Consider the following 22,602-nt stretch of genomic DNA (forward strand, 5'->3'; position numbering starts at 1 on the left):
TAGATTCTCTCTTGTTAGAGGTGATCAATGCCTGGCGTGTTTTTTCCCCCCGTTCATGGGATGTAAGCATTGTTGGCTGGGCCAGCATTTATTGTCCATCCCTAATTGTTAAGAGTCAACCACATTGCTGTGAATCTGGAATCACATTTAAGCCAAACCAGTTAAGGACAGCAAATTACTTCCCTAATGGACAGTGGTGGAACAGATGGATTTTTCCTGACAATTGACATTCATAGACATCATTATTTTATTCCAATTTTTTTTTAGGAAGTCAAACATCACCGTCTGCCATGGTAGGATTCGAACTTGGGTCCAGAGAATCATTGAATCCCTACAGTGTGGAAGTAGGCCATTCGGCTCATCCAGTCCAGGTCATTAGAACATGACCTGGGTTTCTGGATTAATAGTCTAGTGATCATTCAACTAGGCGAACAGCTCCCACATTTATGTGGAATGAATGTTACTTGCCATTAATCAGCCAATGGCTGGATGCTGACACTTGTAGTCCTGGTTTGCTTCACAGTCTGAAGAATTGAGAATGGCAATGGACTTGCTGCAATCATCTGCAAACATCCTCCATACTGAAGTGGTCATTGATGAAGCAGATGAAGAAACATTGACATTTGGGGGTGTTTACGCTGAGGAACACCTGCAAAGTCCTGTGGCCGAGATGACTGGCCTGCAAAAACCGAAATCATCTTTCCTGATGATAACTCCAACGTTGTCTGTGAAGAGATTAATCATTGTTCTTTTGCAAGGGCTGCTTCATCCCTACCTGGTAAAATGCTATCTTGATGCCAAGAATAACCACTCTCATTTCAGATCTGGAAGTCAGCTTTCTTGGACCATGGTATGATAAAGCCCATAATGAGGTTTTAGAACAAAGTGATGTTAGTGGATCACAACTAATCAAGGGTAAACAATATAATTTGATTGCACAGTCAATGACACTTTCCATCAGTTTGCTAATGATTAAAAGTAAACAGTTGGGGATATAACTGAGCAGATTGGATTTGCCCTCCTTTTAGGGGACTGCAGATATCTGGGCAATTTTCCACATTATCTGGTTGATGTCAATGTGATACCTGTAAAGGAACAGCTTGGTTGGAACACAAGTAGTTCGGGAGCACAAGTCTTTGAAGCAAAGCCAGGCAAAATCTTCACTTCCGCCTGTGAAAACACACACCCTGCTGAGCTACTCCATTAGTGACTCTTGGAGTTCAGCCAAACATTCATAAGATCAACCCCAACTGAAGAAGCAAATGTCTCACCATCTGTTTCAACTGATACAATTCATGGATGGCTTCATTTATTTGGGGACAATTAAAAGGTGTGAAGTGAGGCAAAGCTTCTGATATTGTTATCAACAATAATGGTTCTATCTGCTGACAATAACTTATTCTTTGAAGTTTTTCTTTCAAAGATTATACATTTATTTGGATAAGGAAACATAGAAGACAGAAGCAGGAGTATAAATACAGAAGTACAAGACAAACATTTGAAATTGAAGCAGAAATAGACAGTTCATCGCTTCTGCCACACAATAAGATCATGGATGATATGATTGTGTTTTGAACTCCACACTTCCATTAACCGACAATAACTTTTGATTCACTTGCCTAATAAGAACCAGTCTACCTCAGTCGTAAAAATAGTTAATGACTCCAGCTCCACCACCTCTCAGGCAGAGAGCTCCAAAGCTGTACAAGCCACAGAGAGAAAAAAAATCTCCTCCATTTCTATCCTACAAGGGCAACCCCTAATTTTAAAAGTGCTCCCTAGTTCTAGACTAATCCACCTGTGGAAACATCCTTTCCACATCCTTGTTAAGACTATTCAGGATCTCATTCAGTTTAATCACGTCACTCTTCTAAGCACCAGTGGAAACAAGCCTATTTTGTCCAAATCTATCACCATAACTTGTTCATTCCAGGTATCAGACTAGTAAAGCTCCTCTCTACTGCCCCCAATGCATTTATATCCTTCCTTAAACAAGGAGACCAGAACTATTCGAGATGTGGTCTTACCGATACTCTATATAACTGAAGCATAACGTCATTACTTTTATGTTCAATTCTTTTCATAACAAAGGATAGCATCCCATTCACCTTCTTGATTATGTGCAGCTAAACTTGCAGATTAACTGCCACTCAAGCATCATAACATCTAAACCCCTCTACATCTCAGGATTATGCAGTTACTTTCTGTTTTCACTGGCACTCTTCTTTTTAAAAATTATCAACACATCTGCTACCTTAGTAGCCACCTCTTCTAAAATCATAGTTCCATCAGTTTGTTCAGTGCTACATCCTTCGACTTTAATTTTGCTAAACTCCTCACCCTTTAACCTCCTGATTTGTGGCTATTACTGGAATGTTTCTGTCTCCTCTATAATGAAGATAGAAGCAATATATTTGTTAATCTCATTTAGCATTTCCTTATTGTCTATTAACTCCCCATTCACACTCTCCAGAAAACTAACACCCACTTGCGTTTACTTTTTCCTTAAATCTGATACTTTCCTTAACTTCTTTAGTTAACCACAGGTGGTGGATCCTCGCTATAAAATTTTCTTTGGAATAGGAATACAATTACTTTGAGTATTTGGAAATATCCCTTTAAATGGCTGCCACTGTGTCTCTATTGATCTATCCCCTACCCGAGTTAGTGAGTTCACTTCAGCTAGCTTAGCTTTTGCGCCAAATAGTTGCCCGACTTAGGTTTCAAGTACTAATCTTAGATTCCAAATTTCTCCCTTTTAAATCGAACGTTAAATTCAACCTTATTGCAGTTGCCAGTGTGAAGTAAGGCAATGCTTCAGTTATAGATACTATAATGGCTCGGTCTGATTAAAACTTTTACAAGGTTGTGAAAGGGGCATTTTTTCATAGCAGATTTCAGAACGAGAGTGCTTTTATTTTAAAATGCCTTGCTACTGTTATCATAAAACTCATTGTTCTATTGTGCAAACTGGGGGATCTGGATACATGGGACACATGGAAGGGGTATGGAGGTTGTGTGAGAAGAGAGTGAGGCCAGGGACATAGCCTATGGGAACTTAAGTGGGCCTGCTAACCAGCCTACCTTGGCATGCATCCACCTCCAGGGTTGCCCAAAAGCTGTCTCTAGAGGCAGCAAGCCCACTCCAATCCACACCCACCTCCTGGGCTGAAAATAAGACAGCTGGGGCCCTTTCAGCGTGGACAGGTCAGCTGAGTTGGGAAATTTCATCACTAGAGTTTTCCATCGTGATGGTGAAAATCCAGTCCTCAGTCTCCATAAGGAAAGAGCTGTGGCCACTCTTACTAATCCAGCCACAGACAGGTGCATCGCTGATAAGTAGGTTAGCGAGGATGAGGATAACTAAGGACTCTGTCAGCTAAGAAAGTAATAGTACCTCTCAATTACTCTTGGTGACATTCATTGAAATTTACAAGCCAGAGTACATTTCGTACTCTTGTTACTTACAGTGTTTCTTTCAAGTGGGTCTTCAATATAGGAGGCCAGAATCAGCAGCAAAGGAGTAGAAGTAACTAAGAAGCTGTAGCATGTTTCCTTGTCTATGTTTGATCAGCTGTCATGGGACTTTATGGGAATAAACAGTGAGCAATCCCATAGCAATTTCCTCCTGACTGTATGCCTCTGTGCTGCCATCTCTGGTCAGTCAGTCCTGTTTCTGAGACAGGACAATGCCAAGGATGGTGGTGTAAAGGAATCTAGAACATTATATGGAGAGAATGATGTGCCTGTGTGATTATGTCAGGCTATTGCTTATAGGCATATAGGGCACCTCTCACAATTTTGACACAAGTTCTCAGATGTCAGTACAGGTGATTTTGCAGGGTTGACTCTACAAGTTCTGTCTTTCTCATTACAAATGCCTAGGTTAATTTTCTGTAACAGTTAAATCAAACGAGTGGTTTACTATCCATTTCTAAAGACAATTAACAGTCAGTCAATCACATCACTGTGGACGGGAATCGCACTTAGGGCAGATAGGGTCAGGACAGCTAATTTTCGTTCTGGAATATTTTCATCATTTCAAAACTAAATTGGCCACTGCGGTCGATCTGCACCAGATTTTCAAGCCACTCTCAATCTCTTCAATTCTGAAACTTGGTCTATCCTTAAAAGTTGCCAAAACAAAACTCCTATTAGCTCACACCTCCCACCTTTGCCAAATGACTGAGTCTAGAATCTGCTCAGCGGTATCAAAAACTTTGTAAGCTTGTTTCTCAAAAGCCCTGCATTGATGAGGAGATCAAACATTAGGTGAGCTGTATCAGCTTAGCCTCCTACAAAATATAACATTGGGGTGCTTGAAAATAAAGACCTCCACAAGCCGACTTAAGTCCTGTATTCTAATGCAGTTATTATCACCACCCTCCTGTACTGTAATGGGCAACATTTGTATCAGTGATACATAACAGCGCTCAAGAAATACCACCAGTAATGCTTCGACCACATCCTCCAGATTCAAAGGGAAAAATGTCAACAAAGGTAAGTGCTTTTATTTTGAAGCCAAATCCACAAGCATTCAGGCAACACTCCTGCAAAAATCAACCACAATGGAGCGGATACTGTGTCCGAATGGGTTGAAAAGTACTTCCCCCTCTCAGGATTTGTTCTCAACTCTCATATGGGTAGTGTTCCAGGGAAGGATGCAGAAAATGCTTCAGTTGCATTTTGAAGCTCTCCTTGGAATTCAGAAGCACCAACGTTAATGACTGAGAGCAGTTTACTACCAATCATTCAAATGGTGATATTCAATCAGCTGCAACAGGCTTCGAGTCCCACTGCCTTTAATGATAAGGTAGAGTGACAGCAAAAAGAAAAAGAAGAAAACAAAGGAATTTAGCACTCCGTATCACAGTACCACATGGGACATTCTGTCCTGAGTGCTCAAAGACCAGTCTGTTCAGTCCTTTGAAGGTCCACAACAGAAACTCTAAACCTGGTACCGATGTCATCTTGAAATCAGGGGTTAGTGACAATTCAACAAATGTAACAAATAATCTTCTGTTATGCAAATTCAGCACTTTGTTTACTAATAAGATGGGATCTGAACTAAGGCAAATAGCAACGGAAGTCATTGGGCAGAGAGGGATTTTTGATGTAGTTCAGAATTACTTATCATTGGCAGCAGCGTAAATGTTTTATGAACATTAAGAGCAAAATTGGTTTGAGCCATGCACTTGATCTGTCTATCAGTACCCAAGAACAATTTCTCCAAGTATTTCTGTACTGCTGGTAATTTCCAATTTTAAACTTATGTACTATCTATTCTTTTATACACAGCTTCAGCAAGATCCAACAGTTGGTCACCTAATTTTTACATATAATATAATTGTTTACTATATTCAAAGGTCTCTTAAGAGTATAATCAATAATTTACCCTTGAGTAAAGCTTCTATAATTTGTCCTCTGGCTTGCTTTTCTTGAAGCAATTCTCAAAAGTGTTTCAACTTAAACCACTAAAAAGCTGAAGAAAATTATTTCAGCTGTACAATGACTAAACGGTATGGATCAATTTTGGGAAATTAAGCAAGACACACAAACACAGACTGCACAATCCAAATTCACTTACCTTCCAGAGCAGCAGACTTCCCTCACCGATGCCTGGGACCGATGAGGAGCAGCCAGCCACCTGGGAAATGTGGGAGACACGCTGGACTTCAGGTGAGACTGAAACTCCGAAGTTTCAAGCTCACCCCACCCCAGCTTACGGCTGGCAAACATCCGAGCATTGAGAATAAAATGGATGAAGTTAAAGCTAGAATCACCTTCGAAAGAAGTGTGTAGATGACTGCATGTCAAAGAAATTAATACGGACATTCCCAATTGGGAACCAGGGATGAACTGGGGGATCCACTCCCTACTGAAGTCCACGTCTGAGGCATTCAAGTTCGCTGACCCTGACCTACACAGGAAATCCAGGTACGACATTTGCAAGGCTATCGGGCACGCCAAGAGGCAATACCAAACAGAGCTTGAGATGCAGACTAGCCACACAGACACCTGTTGATTGTGGCAAGGCTTACATGGCATAGCGGACTACAAAGTCGAACAGAATCGCAGGCAACAGTACATCCCTAACCGATTAGCTCAATGCATTCTCTGCTTGCTTTGAACAGAAGGGCAGTGAGACAAGGTCACCTGTCCCACGAACCTGGGATGCATCTGTACCCATGGTCACCCTGCTGCAGACATTAGATCGGCCTTAAGGGTGACCACACAGAAGGCAACCAGCCCAGATGGAGTCCCTGGCCATGCGCTCAGATCCTGTGTGGACCAGGTGGTGGGAGTATGTGCAGACATCTTCAACTGCTCCTTATGATGATCCTCGCCTGCTTCAAGAAGGCCACCATCATCCCAGTGCCAAAGAAAAATCATGCAGGATGCCTTAATGACTACCGCCCAGTGGCTCTGACACACATAATTACGACGTGCTTCAAGATGTTGGTCATGGCTCACATCAACTCCAGCCTGCCAGCCTGCTAGGATCCCTTGCAATTTGTATACTGGTGCAACAGGTCCATGGCAGATGCCATCTCCCTGGGCCTATATTCATCCCTTGAACATCAGGACACCAAGCATATCTACAGCAGGCTCCTACATATTGATTACAGCTCCACCTTCAATACCATAATTTCAAACAAATTTATCACCGAACACCGGGACTTAGGTCTCTGCTTCCCTCTCTATAACTGAATTCTTGACTTCCTGACCGACAGACCACAGTCAGTAAGCTGTAAGCAACAACACCCTCTTCAAGATAATCCATAACACTGATGCCTTGCATGGTTGCATACTCAGCACCCTACTATACTCCTTGTAGACACAGAACTGTGCGGCCAAATTCCACACCAACTCCATTTACAGGTTTGCTGACAACACCACCATTGTAGATTGGATCTCAGACATCGACGAGACAGCGTACAGGAAGGAGATAGAGTGCTTAACGGCATGGTGTAAAGACACCAATCTCTCTATCAATGTTAGCAAACTGAAAGAGCTGGTCATTGACTTCAGGAAGCAAAGAGAAGGGCACACCCCTGTCTGTATCAATGGTGCTGGGGTGGTGATGGTTGACAGTGTCAAATTCCTGGCAGTGGTGATCACCAACAATCTGCTCCACCCAGGTCGACACTACGGCCAAGAAAGCACAGTAAGGCCTCTACTTCCTCAGGAGGCTAAGGAAATTTGGCAAGTCCAGAAAGACTCTTACAATGTTTTTTTATAGATGCACCATTAAAAGCAATCAGTCTGGATGCATTACAGCTTGATACAGTATCCGGTCTTCCCAAGACGGGAAAAAACTACAGCGAATCATGAACACAACCCAGTCCATCAGGCAAACCAGCCTCCCATCCACTGAATCCATCTATACTTCCCACTGCATTGGGAAAGCAACCAACATAATCAAAGACTCCTCCGACCCTGGTTATACTCTCTTCTACCCTCTTCCATTGGGCAGAAGGTATAAAAGTTTGTACATACTTATGAACAGATTCAAGAACAGCTTCTTCTATGATGTTATTAGACTTTTGAATGGACCTCTCAAATGTTAATCTTTCTCTGCACCTTCTTGGCAGCTGTAACATTATGTCCTACACTCTGTTCTGTTACCCTGATGCACTTGTATAGTACAATCTGCCTGTAAATCACATAGGACAATACTTCTCACTATACGTGACAATTATAAATTAAATCAAATCAGTTCACAGTGCTGTGCAAAAATAATGTTCTTGCAGAGGCTGAAGTTTTCAAATAAACTCATTAAAAGAAAATCAAGGACAGACTTCGGTACATAATTTTAATATTTAAAAAAGCAACTGTTCAGTTTGAAGCCTAACACTGGATATTTCAGTTACTGATCAGAAACAAAATCAACATTAAAATTTCTCAGAAAGGATCTTAAGGGATGTCTGAGAGTCCTGTAGTCAGATTATATGGTGCTGAATTTACATAAAATCATCTATGAATGTATTTGGGTCTGAAAGGGTTCACATATGGAATAGTGTGATTGGCACCACTCACTGATTTCACATAAACAGTCACTCGAGAGACGCAGAAGTACACATGCAACCTTTAGTTTGCAGCAATGCAATAAACATCTGATTGTTTACTTTACCCAACTCTTGAGATCTTTGCGAGTTAGACTGAAGAGATAGTTTATCCTCATCTAGTACAAACCACAAGATACTGGCAGCAGCAACTACGACAGCGTATAATTAAAATTTATAATGGAAGAAGACTATACAAAAAATAATGACATGAAGCTCCCAAGTTGCACACACAAGTATACATGAACCCAAGTTTTTTAATAAGAAGTAAATGGCTGTGTTTCTTACAGTTATTTTAAGAACAATGTTTTTATATAAAATCGTTAGTCATTGCTGTGAGAAATTAAGTGGTGATGCAATACTGCATCATCTGCATGTCGCATCATGACCTGCCTTCTCTGTTCGCTAACTGCAATGCATAGGTCAGTCACCTCGATTTTATTTTTGGATGTGGGAGGTGGGACATGAGGAATGAAGGGGAAAACGGAGAAGAGTTGTTGCAATACCAGAGTCCCATTACAAATATAAAACATTCCCAAAACATGCCATTTTCTAAGAAATTAAGATTCTTCGAACACTTTAACAGATTGACATTATAAACATAAATATTCAATGCTTTTACATTAGTCTGCAAATGATCAAGTTCCATATTCTATTCCTGGTCATGATGGAAGTGCTCACTGCAGTTCAAGTTTCCAGAGGTGATGCCAACTTCGCTAGTGTTTCCTCAATTTCAGCAGTCAGTTGATAACGTTGGAATATCAGCAATACATGAGACATTCATAATATGTATTCCCTTAACATCCCTGATATAAACCCAGCAGAACATTTTACTAAGCATCAACTATAATGTTAATGAGGCCACAGGTGGAATTTTAACTGCGACGGAACTGGGGGCAGGTGCTGTTACTGTACCCACTTACACTCTTATACTTTTAGCTGGCTCCCCAGCAAGTTTAATTAAAATTTCAAGTGCTGGAGGTGTACACAAGAGGCACATGATCATGCAGCAGGAAAGCTTATCAGAGGTGAAACCTGTCTTCAGCTGACAATGCGGCAGATATGAGCAGGCTTTAAATAAAAATAACCGCCTGGCCAAACAAGGTGACCCTACAGCATGGTCACAACTTTCCTGATCAACACCACTGTCATTAACATAAGACTTGAGAACACAAGAGCTGCACTGGTGGTTTTTAAATTTAAAGTTCATTTATAAACATTTCACATTACATCGGTATCACATTATACATGTGTGCATCACTATTATTGCTGAGATTAGCTGAGAGAGCTAAATGTATTGGCACACACTGATGATCCCCAGCACCATAGATGCCCATCTTCAACTAATTCCATTCACACCATGTGGTGATGTCAAGAAATTGCTGGAGACACTGGATACTGCAAAAAGCTTGTGCTCTGACAAAATTCTGGCACTGAAGACATGTTCCTGAATTAACTGTGCCCCAACCCACCCAATTACTGCATCGTCAGTCTATTCTATCAAGCAGGAATTACAGAAAAATAACCTGTTCACTGACGTTCAGTTTAGGCTTCACCAGGGCCTCTCAGTTCCTGACCTCATTACAGTCTTGGACACAATACAGACAAAGGAGCTGAATTCCAGAGGGGAGGTCAAAGTGACTGGTCTTGACAACAAGGCAGCATTTGAAAGAGTGTTGCATGAGAAATTCTGGACTTAATGATGTTCAGACAGAAAAGACTCCTCTGGCTGGAATCATACCTGGCACAAAGGAAAATGTTTGAAGTTATTGTAAGTCAATCACATTAACCCCAGGACATCTTGGCAGGAGTTCCTGAGCTCAGTATCCTGGGCCCAACACCTTCACCTGCCTTATTAATGACCTTCCCCCTACCATAAAGGTCAAAAGTGGGCATGTTTACTGATGACTGCACAATATTCAGCACCATTCATAATACCCCAGATACGAAAGCAGGCTGTGTCCACAAGCAGCAAGACCTGGACAACATCCAGGCTTGGGCTGATACGTGGCAAGGAACATTTATGCCACACAAGTGCCAGGGAATGACCATCTCCAACAAGAGACAATCTAACCATTGCTCCCTGACATTCAATAGAATTTCTATCTCGGAATCTCCCATTATCAACATCCTGAAGGTTACCATTGATCAGAAACTGAACTAGCTGAGCCACACAAGAACAGTGGTTAAAAGAGCAGTTCAGAGCCTAGGAATTCTGTGGTAACTCACATTGTCCTCTCAAATCCTGTCCACCAACTTCAAGCACAAATCAGGAATGTAATGGAATATGTCCAATTGGATGAGGAAGTGCAGCTCCAACAACTCAAGAAATTTGACTCAATACAAGTTAAAGCATCCCACTTGATTGGCACTCCAGTCACCACCTTAAACATTCATTCACTTCATCACAGTCACACAGTGGCAGCACTGTGCACCACCTACAAGATGCATTGCAGTAACTCACCAAAACTCCTTTGTTAGCATCTTCCAAATTTTGAAAAACCTAAAAAGGGCAAGAACAGCAAATGCATAGCAATATTACCACCTGTAAGTCCTCCTCCAAAGCACACACCATCTTGTCTTGGAACCACATCCCCACACCTACAATGTTGCTGGGTCAAAATCCTGGACCTCCCTTCCGCAAAGCACTGTGGACACCCTCACAGGCCAAGGACTACAGCAGTTCAAGAAGGCAGCTCACCCTACCTCTTTCATCAGGGAAATTAGGGACGGGCAAGAAATGCTGGCCTTGCCAGTGACACTCACATATCAAATCAGCAGCATCAAAAAACACAGATGGTGACAAGGAAGTTAGGGACATTTGTTTATTGTCGAAGAAACAATGTTTTGTCCTTGCCTTTATCCTTTTTTTAAAGATTCATATTCATGTCTGGTGTTGTACTCAACACTGTGCAATATGACTAAATATACAGGACAGCTGTCCTTTTGCATCAATGCATTGTAAAGGACATTGTCCAAGGTCACTCTCAGTTGAAATAATTGACATCTTCTTGGTGAATTCGAAGCCCTATAAGGATTGCATGCCAGTACATGTGGACAGCACTGACACCAGCCTGTTGGCATCTAATTTTCTTACCTTTGCTTATTGCTCCCGACACCGTGATCACTAACCTCTCCCCCACCCAACCATCACCACCCAAATACACACTCAGGGTGCCAGGCCTTCCCCCACTTCACTCCTACACATACTCCCAATCTACTGGCTTTTCACCCTGGACATTCCTGAGCCTCCAGGTAAGCTGCCAATCAACTGCTTCTCCCTTTCTTGTGTTGCAGAGTTCAGGGAAAACTGCTGGTCTCTCATAACTGCAGAAAGCCCACCCTTCCTTTAAACCAACCAGAGGGTATGTGCCACAAGATTCTCATGCCCTACTGAATATATTGAGTAGTCATGGCATGCAAGTATTTTACAAATAAGAAACCATCACAGGGAGGTGACAGGCCTGACCCTGCCACAAACAAGCCTCTGACTAATCTCTAACTTTGAACCCATCATCTGGAAAATACAATATCAGCTGCCGCCACTTTTCCTGCTCAGGTAGGCTCCAGAAAAGCCTACGCAAGTAAGTATTTTCAAAGTACAACTTAAAACAAAAACATTACAGTTTAAGGTAACGAGCTGCCTAGTCTGGCTTTCCCAGAAATGAAGAGCATCCAGACCACAGCCAGAAGCTTCCTGCTCGCTTGTTTTTAAACAGAGAGAATTACACCTGTAGTCTAGGAAATAGCAAAAGCTCAGCAATGAATACACTATTTTCTGACATTCCTTTCACACAAGGTTACTACTGAATGTGGTATTTCACATTGCATCAGTTCTGATACTGCACATTTATGTTGCTCTGCTCAGCAACAATAGGCAAGCTGAGTCATCTACAATCCATCAGTAAGAATGTCCTAGTGAATGCTGATACAGCACAGCTCTCTTAGCAATTCGGAAAACAAGTGTATCTTTGAATATTGCCTCACCTTATTATCAAGTATTCAGAAAGCTTAACTGTCCTTAATAAATACCCAAAAGGCCTGTATTTAAAATTGAGGCCTCTTTGTGCTAAGACTCAATTATATCACCAATTTACAGTTGGGTTGTAAAGAATGCATGCTGCATACATGACACTAGACACCTCCTGCCCCTCACCCCAGCAAAACAAATTCTAAACCAAACACACTATGGTCCATAGAACTTCTTTAAACACAAAGTAAATGAGTTATTTCAAAGTGGATTTGATATTATTCAAGCAGATGTGCATGATGAAATGTTGGTCATCGGGTTAAGTGAAAAGATGATAAAGATTTTAAATTCTGAAGGAAGAGACTCTATATTTTTAAACACAAGTTGTTTCTTCCCTTGATGTGCACAACTACAGTTTCAATTGAAAATGCCAGTCTTTTGCTTTTAGGAATGATTGTACTTTCAAGCAGGACATGTACCTGCTAAGTCACTAGAACAGCTCCACGCACTGCAAGCAGTTTACTGAAAATTATAAAGTATCCTAAATCGCATCAAAACTGAAGAAATTTATTGTACATAATGAAATAATGCCAATACATTAGAATACTACATTGATGAAGTCATCAACATTGTACAAAGGAACTGACTGTTAAGGCAATGCAGTTTTTCCCCTGCAATCTTAGATACAATAGCATCTCAATTACTACTATTCAATCAAACTTGCTCCATTAATAAATCATTCACATTTAATGGTCTATGTGTACATGTACCTGATTTTCAGTTCAACAAGTTAATCTATCTTTATAAAAATTTTAGCCTTCATTCAGAGTGTAGTTGTACAAGTCAATAGCAACATCATTTCTTCAGCTGCTACAATTGCAGAAGGATCATAAAGAATCCATCAATAACTGTACTTCAACCTATAGTTTTCCATGGGCCTTTATGTTCTGAACGAAGGGTGATCTTGTTGAAGCATGTAGAGTTCTTACAGGGCTCAACAGGGGATCAATGCAAAAATGATGTTTCCCTTGGCTCTCACACCAAATAACAGTCTCAGAAAAAAGAGAGAAATCATACAGGACTGAGATAAGGAGGAATTTTTTCACTCGGAGGTTGAGAATTCCAAGGATTCATCAATCCCAGAAGGCAGTGGAAGCCCCGTCCTTAAGTATGCTCCAGACAGAGATTGACAGATTTCTAGATACTTCTAGATAGACATCAAGGGACACAAGAGATAGTGCAGGAAAATAGAAAATGGCATTGAGATGGAAGATCCATGATTAATTGAATGTCAGAATAGGCCTGACAGGACAAATGGCCTGCTCCTATTTTCTATTTGGAAACACTGAAGGAAAGGCCACCTACGATTTCATAGTATACCATGAGCTAATCAAAATGTGGGAAATTAAGCAACTGGAGTCAAAGGAAGGACAGGGCAAAACAAAAATATTCTTGAGAAAGCACGAGACTTAAAGGCCAAATGAATCTTTTACATCTTACTTCACTAGACAAGAGGCTGCTACTAAAACATTAGTAAAGGAGGTGGAGCAATATTGGGGGAGGGACATAATTCACAGGCTCTGGTGCTGCTCATGGCCTGGGCCCCCATCCCACAACCCCAGCACAGCATCCTTGGCTTCAACCCAAACATACTAAGCTTTCTAGAGTGCCAATCCTCAGTTACTGGGCTCTGATGTAACCCCCTGAGCTGGGCCCTGCTTATAAGGAAAAATGGGAAGACAGATACTTAAGAGGTTAAAGTCCTCAAAGTACAAAACCATTCAGTCAGATGGAAATGAGAACATAAAGAATAAGAGCAGGACTGGGCCATATAGTCTCAGAAGCCTACTCTGACAATCAATAAGATCAAGGCTGAACATCTGTTTCAATTCTATTTTCCATCATTACCCCTAAATCCCTTAATTTTCTTAGTGCCCAAGAACTTATTGATCTCAATCTTGAACACAGTGACTATGCCAGAGAATTCCAAGGATTCCAAGAAATTACCCCTTATCCTGGAATAATGACATTCAGCTCTCGAAATATTTTTGCTTTTAATGCTCTTCAACTAGAAGCCAACTCTTAAATTGTTTTTGCTTTACCATTTCTCTCATTCACAGCTTATGTGATCTATTTGCTAACATCTGGTGCCTTGGGTTGGTTGCCAAAGGTGCAGGTCTGCATTAGTACAACAAACTTTTACAACAATGACACTTTATAGATGTGTTTTCAACTCTTTCTTTTAATTTAAGACAAGGCAGAATGTTCTAGAGTTGGTAGGATGTGGGCTCCTATGAAATCTGTCTGGAGACAAGCTCATCTGATTTGGTCATCATGGGGCCAGGGTCCAGATCAGAAAACCTACTGAAAGCAAGATGCAAGTTTAATACCCAGATTCACAGGAGGATACAACTGGCCTCACAAAAGCACAACCTCACAAATAGTCAGTCAGAGGTCTGGGAAAGACAACGAAATACAGCTGCCTCTATGCCAAACCGATGGTAAGGAATGTGTTTGGCTTAACCACCAAGCACAGCATTGATAGGACAGATTCCTGTTTAAAGAGGCAAGGCTTCTGGAGAGTTAAAGACCAATGAGTAGCCAGAGTGTACCTTGCTATTGCACATCCATTCGATTAAGCTCAGAAGATTGAGTGAAGGAAATTTACTTAACAAGGACGATGGAATATTCACTCTGATGAGGCAGGATCCGTTCAGGACTTTATTTACAAGAACACACCTCAGCCAAGAGTACAGTGTATTATATAAATATAGCTTGAAATGTCTGTTTTTTGTTAAAATGTTAATGAATGGTACCTTTTCTGTAATTTAGTGTTTTAGTTGCTAACTAAACAATTATTAGTCAATGTTAATCTTAGTTGTTTTGTTGCAATAAAAGGCTTAAAATGAGACCATGTCATACAACCCTATGCAACTGGGAAATTCCATTATTTTTAAAAAGAGATTGATCTCTGAATAACATAGCAATACACTGGAGAGTGCCTTTACCTACTAGAATAGCATCATACCTACATTTATTAAAAAATTGTGACAGTATGTGAATTGTTTGGGTATTGATTAGATAAATAAAGGAGAAACTGGTCTGGCGTCAGTAAGCAGAGTACATAGAGTTAAGGTCATCAGCAAAAGGAAGGGTAGCAGATTTGCAGAACCAGTAAAAACTTGATCTAGAATTCTACTGGTAAATAAGAAATCAAAATATCCAAGCACAGAGTGCCGTTAATCCACAGCAAGTCCCTAGATATGTGAGACTGAAGGTCTTGAGAAGCAATCTTACTTTAATATTTCAATTAGTTTTTTATGTACTTCAACAGTTAGAGTTTTAGAAGTATCTTCTGCTCGTTTCAGATGGTGGCCATCTTTTTGATTTTTAAGGAATGTAGTAGAAAATTATGAACGTATGGTTTTAGATTACGATTTTGTATTTTAGGTATGTGTTCCCTAACTAATATGGAACAGATTATAGCAACGTGTGGTAGCTCCTCTTTCAAAATGTGCCTTGAGGTTATTAAAACCCAGCTCTAGGGTGAGAGACAGAGAAACATATGACTTAGAAGTAGTGGCTCACTCGGACCTGCTAGCTCACTCCACCATGACTGATCTGAAAACGCCACATTCCTGCCTACTCAGCATCCCAATATTTGTCAAGAATCTATCTACAAGCACCTTAAAAATACTCAAAGACTCTGCTTCAATTGACCTTCCATGAAAAAGAAAAATCTTCACCTCTCTCAGGTGGGCAATGCCTCATTTTTAAACAGTGACTCCTAGTTATAGATTCTTTAAAAGGGCAAACATCTTTTTCACATCCGTTAACATATTTGTTTCAATGAAGTCACCACTTACTCTCTGAACTCCAGTGATTACAAATCTAGCATGTCCAACTTTCCTTCATAAGGCAAACCACACATTCCAGTTATTAATCTATCCAGTAAATCTTCTCTGAACTGCTTCCAACATATTTACATCTTTATTAAATAAGATGACCAACACTATATTCTGTTCTCCAGATATGGTGTCACTAATGTTGTGCATAACTGAAGCACAACTTCCCTATTTCTGTGGTCAATTTCCCTTGTGATAACTGACAATATTTTATTAGCTTTCCTAATTATTTGCTGGACCTGCATATGAACCTTTGACAATATATGCACTAGGACATAAAGATCCTTCTGGATCTCAGAGGTCTGCAATCCTTCACCATTTAGAACTATGATTTTTTAAAAAATTCTTCCTACCAAAATGGATAATTTCACATTTTCCCAAATTATACTCCCTTTGACAAATTTCTGCCCACTCATTAAACCTTTGCTGTCTTGTCAGGTCCTCTTCACATTTTACTTTCCTACCTATCATTGTGTCATCAGAAAACGTAGCAAGCACACCTTGTGTCCCTTCACTCAAGTCATTTAGATAAATTGCAAAAAAGAGGCTCCATACTGGTTTACATGACAGACTAATCATTACATCTTGCCAATTGGAAAATGACTTATTTATGCATACTCTCTCTCGTTATCTAGTCAATCTTCTATCCACTCCTAAATGTCACTCTCTAAACAATGAACTTTTATGTTCTGCAATAACCTTTGGATGTGACTCCTGGAAATCTAAGTACTGTACATGCAATGGTCCCCCTTTATCCATAAGCATGTTACTTCTTCAAGGAACTCCAAAAGAAATTAAATACAATTTCACTTCAAAGCCATGCAGACTCTGCTTGAGTGTCTTGAACTTTTCAAAGTACCTTGAGCCAATGTTTTTAATAACAGCTGCTAACATGTTCCCTATTACAAATATTAAGTTAATTGGGCCTATTACTTCATGAATTCTTTCTCTCTTTTTGAATATGGGCGTTATAGTTGCTATCTTCCAAACTAATGGAACCTTTCCTGAATCAAGGAAATTTTGAAAAAGTAAAATCAAGCATCTCATCACCCACATCTAAGTCCCATTGGATGAAGTCAGACAGAATCAAGAGACCTGTTAGCCTACAGCTCCAACAATTCACGAAGTACTACTTCCCTGGTGATTATAAATTTGTTTCGAGTTCCTTGTTCCCTTCCATTTCCTGACTTACGTTATTTCTGAAATGTTACTTGCATCTTCCATAGTGAAGACAGATGCAAATTACCTGTTCTGTACATCTGCCATCTCACTATTAATTCTTCTGATTCATTTCATACAGAATACTCACTTTGTTTATATAAAAAAAACGAAAGAACTGCGGATGCTGGGAATCAAACAAAAACAGAAATTGCTGGAAAATCTCAGCATGTCTGGCAGCATCTGTGGAGAGCAAGCAGAATTAGTGTTTGTGGCCAGTGACCCTTCTTCAGAATTGAGAAAGGATAGGGTTCTGTAGAACTGTTTTTGTTACTCACTTTGTTAATTTTTATTTTTATTTATCTATGGAAACTCTTACTGTTTTAAATATCCAGCTGGGTTTCTCTTGTACTCTATGTTTTCCTATTTATTAATCAATTAGCCATTCTTTTCTGTTTTCCACATTGTCAATCTTCTAATCTGTCACCCATCTTTGCATAGTTATTTAAGTTTGATACCTCATTTAACTTCTCAAATTAACCACAAATAGTGGATCCTTCCCTTGGAATTTTTGTTTCTTGTTTCATTCTATACATTAAATAGTTGCCTAAACCTAACAGCCCCTAATGCCTTACCCTAACATACACCCCTGCCCCAAATCTCATACCTCCTACCAATTCATAAAAGCTACACATGTACTAAAAAAAGCACTGGAGTATTAAAATAAATTAAAACCAGAACTTACCAGTGTAGTTTGAACATACAACTGTTAGAAATGTGAGGAGAAAAGGTTATTTTTCATACAGGAGAAAAGGTATTAACAATGGTCACCATCTGTTTCAGCTGCTTCATTTGATAATCAGCTTGCTGTTCATCCATTACATGATCAGACAGAATTTACCATCAACAAAGGGGATACTTAAAACCATTGAGTCAAATCACTGATTATGCACTGCTCATTTTATGTGTTTGACTCAGACATCTGATAGTGATTTGCCCTTTGTTATGCAAGCTACTAACATTTTCTGCTCATTGCAACTTTCACAAGCATTGGATTAATTAGAATTTGAATTTAACCCCCAATGATCTTCTCTTCCTGTAATCCTAGTTCTTTCCCTCAGCATTTGTGAATAGCGTGTCTCTATTCCTCACTCTCTTTTTCAATGATTCTTAAAGATGCTGGCAAGAAGTTGAAATGAATACGAAGATTCTATCGTGTGACCAGGACTCCACTCTTACTCAGTGACTTCATCCATTATTACAAAAAATATATTAGTTTCCATGCAAACACTACCACCACCCTGCTCTATCTACCACTATCTTTCTCCTGAATCTTCATCTGTTGCTAGATTATCAGGCTGATTATCCAGCATCTGGCCCTTGATGATGGAAATGTATATTAAATATCAGGAAGACTGAAGCTGTTGTTTTTGGTCCCGGCTCTAAAACGTGCTTCCCAACTACTAAGTCCACACCAATCCATGCAGACTGTCTTGAGACTAAAGCAACATTTTAATAACCTGAGTGTTGTATTTAATCTTCCATTCATATATGTGTAACGTCACTAAGGCCATGTCTCTTTGCCTACATAACACCACCCACCTTCACATATTTCCTGCCAAAACCCTCATTTACACTTTAGTTACTGTTTTACCTCTCCAATGCACTTCAGGTTCCTCTGTCAAATTCCACCCTCTATAGACTTGACGTCATCCAAAGTTCTACTGCTCATGTTTTCACTCACACCAAGTCCAGTTCATATTGCAGCCCTTCACTGGTTCCTGGGGAAAGCTGCAAGCTGGATTTATAAAGATTATGGTGGAATTGAAAGAACATACATTTCAAGATGGGTTAAACAGGCTGGGATTAAATCTCTAGGGAAAAAGAAAAGAGAAGGCTGAAGGATGACCTGAAACAGATTTTTAAGATCGTGAAATGGTTTGACATAGTGGACATTGAGAAAATGATTCCACTACTGGGCAAGGCAAAACCTAGCATGGAATCTCCCAAGATTCTTTATTGGTTTCAGAAATCTTTCAATTAGGGAATTTATTTTGAATAGGAGGTATCAAACTAATTCTAGCTAAAGTATAATTCTAATCGGCCCACTATATATGTGTTAGCTGCAGCACGTGTGTGATTCAGTATTATCAGATTAACCACTGAAGCTTGTCACAAGCCATCATTCCCAAAAGGTGATTTTTTTTAACACCTTTTTTTAAAAAAACTGAAATTTAAGATTAAATAGAAGATTTAGGATGGAGGCCAATTTGTGTTACCCAGTCACCTACACATGGCTGCTGTATTAAAAGGAGAACATTTTATTTTATTTGTGAAATTTATTGCTAATCCTGTGCACTGAAACACGAGTGACATAATCTTCAATTTAACTAAGATTTAAAATTTGATTCATCTTAGCAAATAGAAAAGGCTGAAATTTGCAGGGTGCTGCATCCTTTCAAAGAACCCCGAGATACAGAAGGATAAGGAGGGATTCTGGGTATAGGAGACTTGGGACAGTTTTGGGATCTGGGAGCAGAAACCATAAATATAAAACAAACAAACAGGCACTAATAAATCCAAAAAGGAATTCGGGTTAATTTTCTTTTGCCTAGAGAATGATTAGAACATGTAATTCGCAACCAAAAAATGGTAATTGAGGTGAATCGCAGATTGAAAGACACGTTAACAGGGTTAAATGAGATAGGATCAGAGGAAGCTATGTGAGCCATGTGTGAGACATGGATCAGTTGGGCAAAAGGACTTTTTCTGGTGTGTACATTCTATATGACTTTATAAAATAACACAAAATGATGATGACTGCCCTTTTAAAGATAGCATATAGAGAGAGAAATGGAGTTTGCATGTATCCAAGTAAACTCCCTGAATTTAAATAATAATTCAAAATTTGTTAAGCCAGGTAATCTTGAATCATTCATTTGTTGACACTAATTCAGGCAATAGTCTTGCTACTCATTTAATAATCTGTATGCAATTCTTGTTTATTCAACAGTGTAAGACAGTGAAGAATCCTGTCTCTTGAAGAGCAAATTAATGGTATCACTTCATAGGATTACAATAGCATTGGGTAACTCCTTTACAGCCTTCTCAAGAAGCAGCTATCTACTGTATATTCAGATTGATGTTCTCAGACCTTTGAAATCCCAGTGCACAGTCAGACTGACTGATGCATGATGCAATATTTCCAGAATGGAATATTCTGTTGCCTGGAAACAAGCAACACACAGTAAGGTCCTAAATGTGCTATTATCAATGCATCGACATTGGAATCATCCCAGTAAGAAATCCATTTACCGAGGCGATAAGTGAGAATAGTAGCAAAATTACTAATGCTGTTAACATCTCTGGCACTCATCTACAAACAGGGTGGCAGGTGTCATTAAGAGGAGTATTTAAATATGTAATCATTTTATACCAACAAATATAATTTGAGTACTGCTGAAAAAAGATCTTATCAAAGCTTTTCATCTTGAACTTGTCAGAACAATTTGCAAGGAATAACAAAAAGAAAATACCATTAATACTGAATGAGAGTGCTGATTGGCTGCAAATAGACCCCAGTTGGTAGAGGCATTGCCATAGAGAAAGTAGCAGCTCATAATGACTGACAGTTAATTGTTAAGCTGTGATTAAATTTTACATTGGGACAGGTTAACATTAATTGGTCAAGCCATTGTTCTAATAAATTAATCAGAGAATGGCTGTCATCCATTTTGTTGTGTTCCAATAGGTGCAGTGTGTGTAAATGTTCTTTCTGTCTGCAAAGAACAGGGACCCACGTATTAGTACATGCAACTTCCAACACATGCACCACACTGTGAGCCCATCTGACAATCCTAAATTGATGGTCAGCAGAATTCTCCACGCACTGAGGATTGTTTAGCAAACTGTGTCCAATCGTGTAATCACACCTAACATTGGACAGAATGTTGCATCTTTGCAAGCATGGGCTGGTTGAGTATGGTCTGTACGTTGCTTGTCGCAAGCAGCTGAAGGGTTACACAGTTTGACAAGATCTGCTCTCTAGGATGCAAAGTATGTAGACTGTACATCACTCTGGCACTGAAATTCACATACCACATTATTCATTTGCGTGATAGGCAGAAGGTCATGTTGGCTTTAAAGCAGTATTCTGTTAGCTGCAAACACCCCTTGTGTTGCTACTGCATGTTGGCATTGTGGAACCGCAAACTTCACCTGTCACTCAAATTTTTCAGATGCCTTACCCAACCAGGGCAAACACAACACATTTGGTATATCTGACAAACTGTCCTAATAGGTACAAGATGAAAAACTTTGGCAAAATGGGTCATTTTTCAGCAATACACAAATTCTGCGCTATCAAAAGATAAAATAATTTAATTGTGTCCTGTGTGCATTATCTAAAGTGTAAGCAAATTCATCATCTAATAGAAAACATATACATGTTACAAGAATCGCCTTGTCACAACACAAAATTACTAATTTATCAATAAAAAAAACACTATGGACGCTGGAAGCCTACACTAGAAATAGAAAATTCAAGCACATTTCAGATGTAGACCCTGACTCAAATGTGAAAAATTGAGGGTAGGGAAAATTATACAAGGGGAAGAGAACATTTATATACATACAAAGCACAGTCAACTGTAGCGAAGATTCAGAAGCCAAGCATTTGGGTGGTCATAATATCATCAAAACACTAAGACAGAAACAACGAATTAATCAAGGGAGATCTGAGAAAATAGGAGCGATCAATGATGTAGAAAACCAGTGACTAGTTACGAAATTAAAACAGATTTGAAAAGAATGTAATTGATGTAAGTTTTCAGATCAGCAAGTACCCGAGAAAAGAGGAGATGGCTCTGGATCAATACAATGAAAGTGATGGCAGGGTGGGAACAGGAGGGGTTACATTGGTGTTACACGGCTAACTTACAGTTGCATTGGCAGATAGAATCTGAAGAAGGGCCTAGGCCCGAAACGTCAGCCTTCCTGCTCCTCTGATGCTGCTTGGCCTGCTGTGTTCATCCAGCTCTACACGTTGTTATCTCTAAAACTGCTTGGCATGTGGTTTTTCCAATGCAGAGAACATACACCACAAGAAACAAATGCTAAATAACAGATCAGAGAAAGTGCATGCGTTTTTCTTCTTAGGCAGCCCCTCAGAATTGAGAATGAGTTCCTTCCACTCTGGTGCAATGGATTCTGAGACAGCTGATAAGTCCAATTCATGTCTTGTAAACAGCCAGATGTGGGCCAGAAAGCATTTGAAGAGTCAGGTTGATGAAATTTTTGGAGTCAACAGAGATGTTTGATCGCTTCAGGGACATCACTAAAATGTTTCTGCTATTCTCCTGGGAGTCTTTTACCACAACAGAGTTCCTCATTTTGCAATTATTTTGGGGATCAAGTTAGGCATGTCAACCGACTTCCCTTGCATAATGAACTGGTTTTCAGTGATTAGCACCTTCATGTTGGATTGGTTAGCTAGGGAGAAGAC

General features: G+C 39.8%; 1 protein-coding gene across 3 annotated transcripts in view; it reads right to left on the reverse strand.

The window, feature by feature from the left end:
• osbpl6 (oxysterol binding protein-like 6) overlaps positions 1–22,602 on the reverse strand; it is a 164,416-nt gene that overhangs the window by 115,468 nt on the left and 26,346 nt on the right. The window contains exon 1 of one of the 3 annotated variants that reach the window (XM_048598992.1): positions 17,845–17,870. The exons of the other annotated variants lie outside the window; for them this stretch is intronic. The gene's annotated coding sequence lies outside the window, so the exon portion shown is untranslated. Of the gene's footprint in view, positions 1–17,844; positions 17,871–22,602 lie in introns of those variants that run through there. 3 annotated transcript variants of the gene reach the window in all.

The sequence above is a fragment of the Rhincodon typus genome, chromosome 7 (assembly GCF_021869965.1).
Source record: "Rhincodon typus isolate 14 chromosome 7, sRhiTyp1.1, whole genome shotgun sequence".
Lineage (NCBI taxonomy): Eukaryota > Metazoa > Chordata > Chondrichthyes > Orectolobiformes > Rhincodontidae > Rhincodon > Rhincodon typus.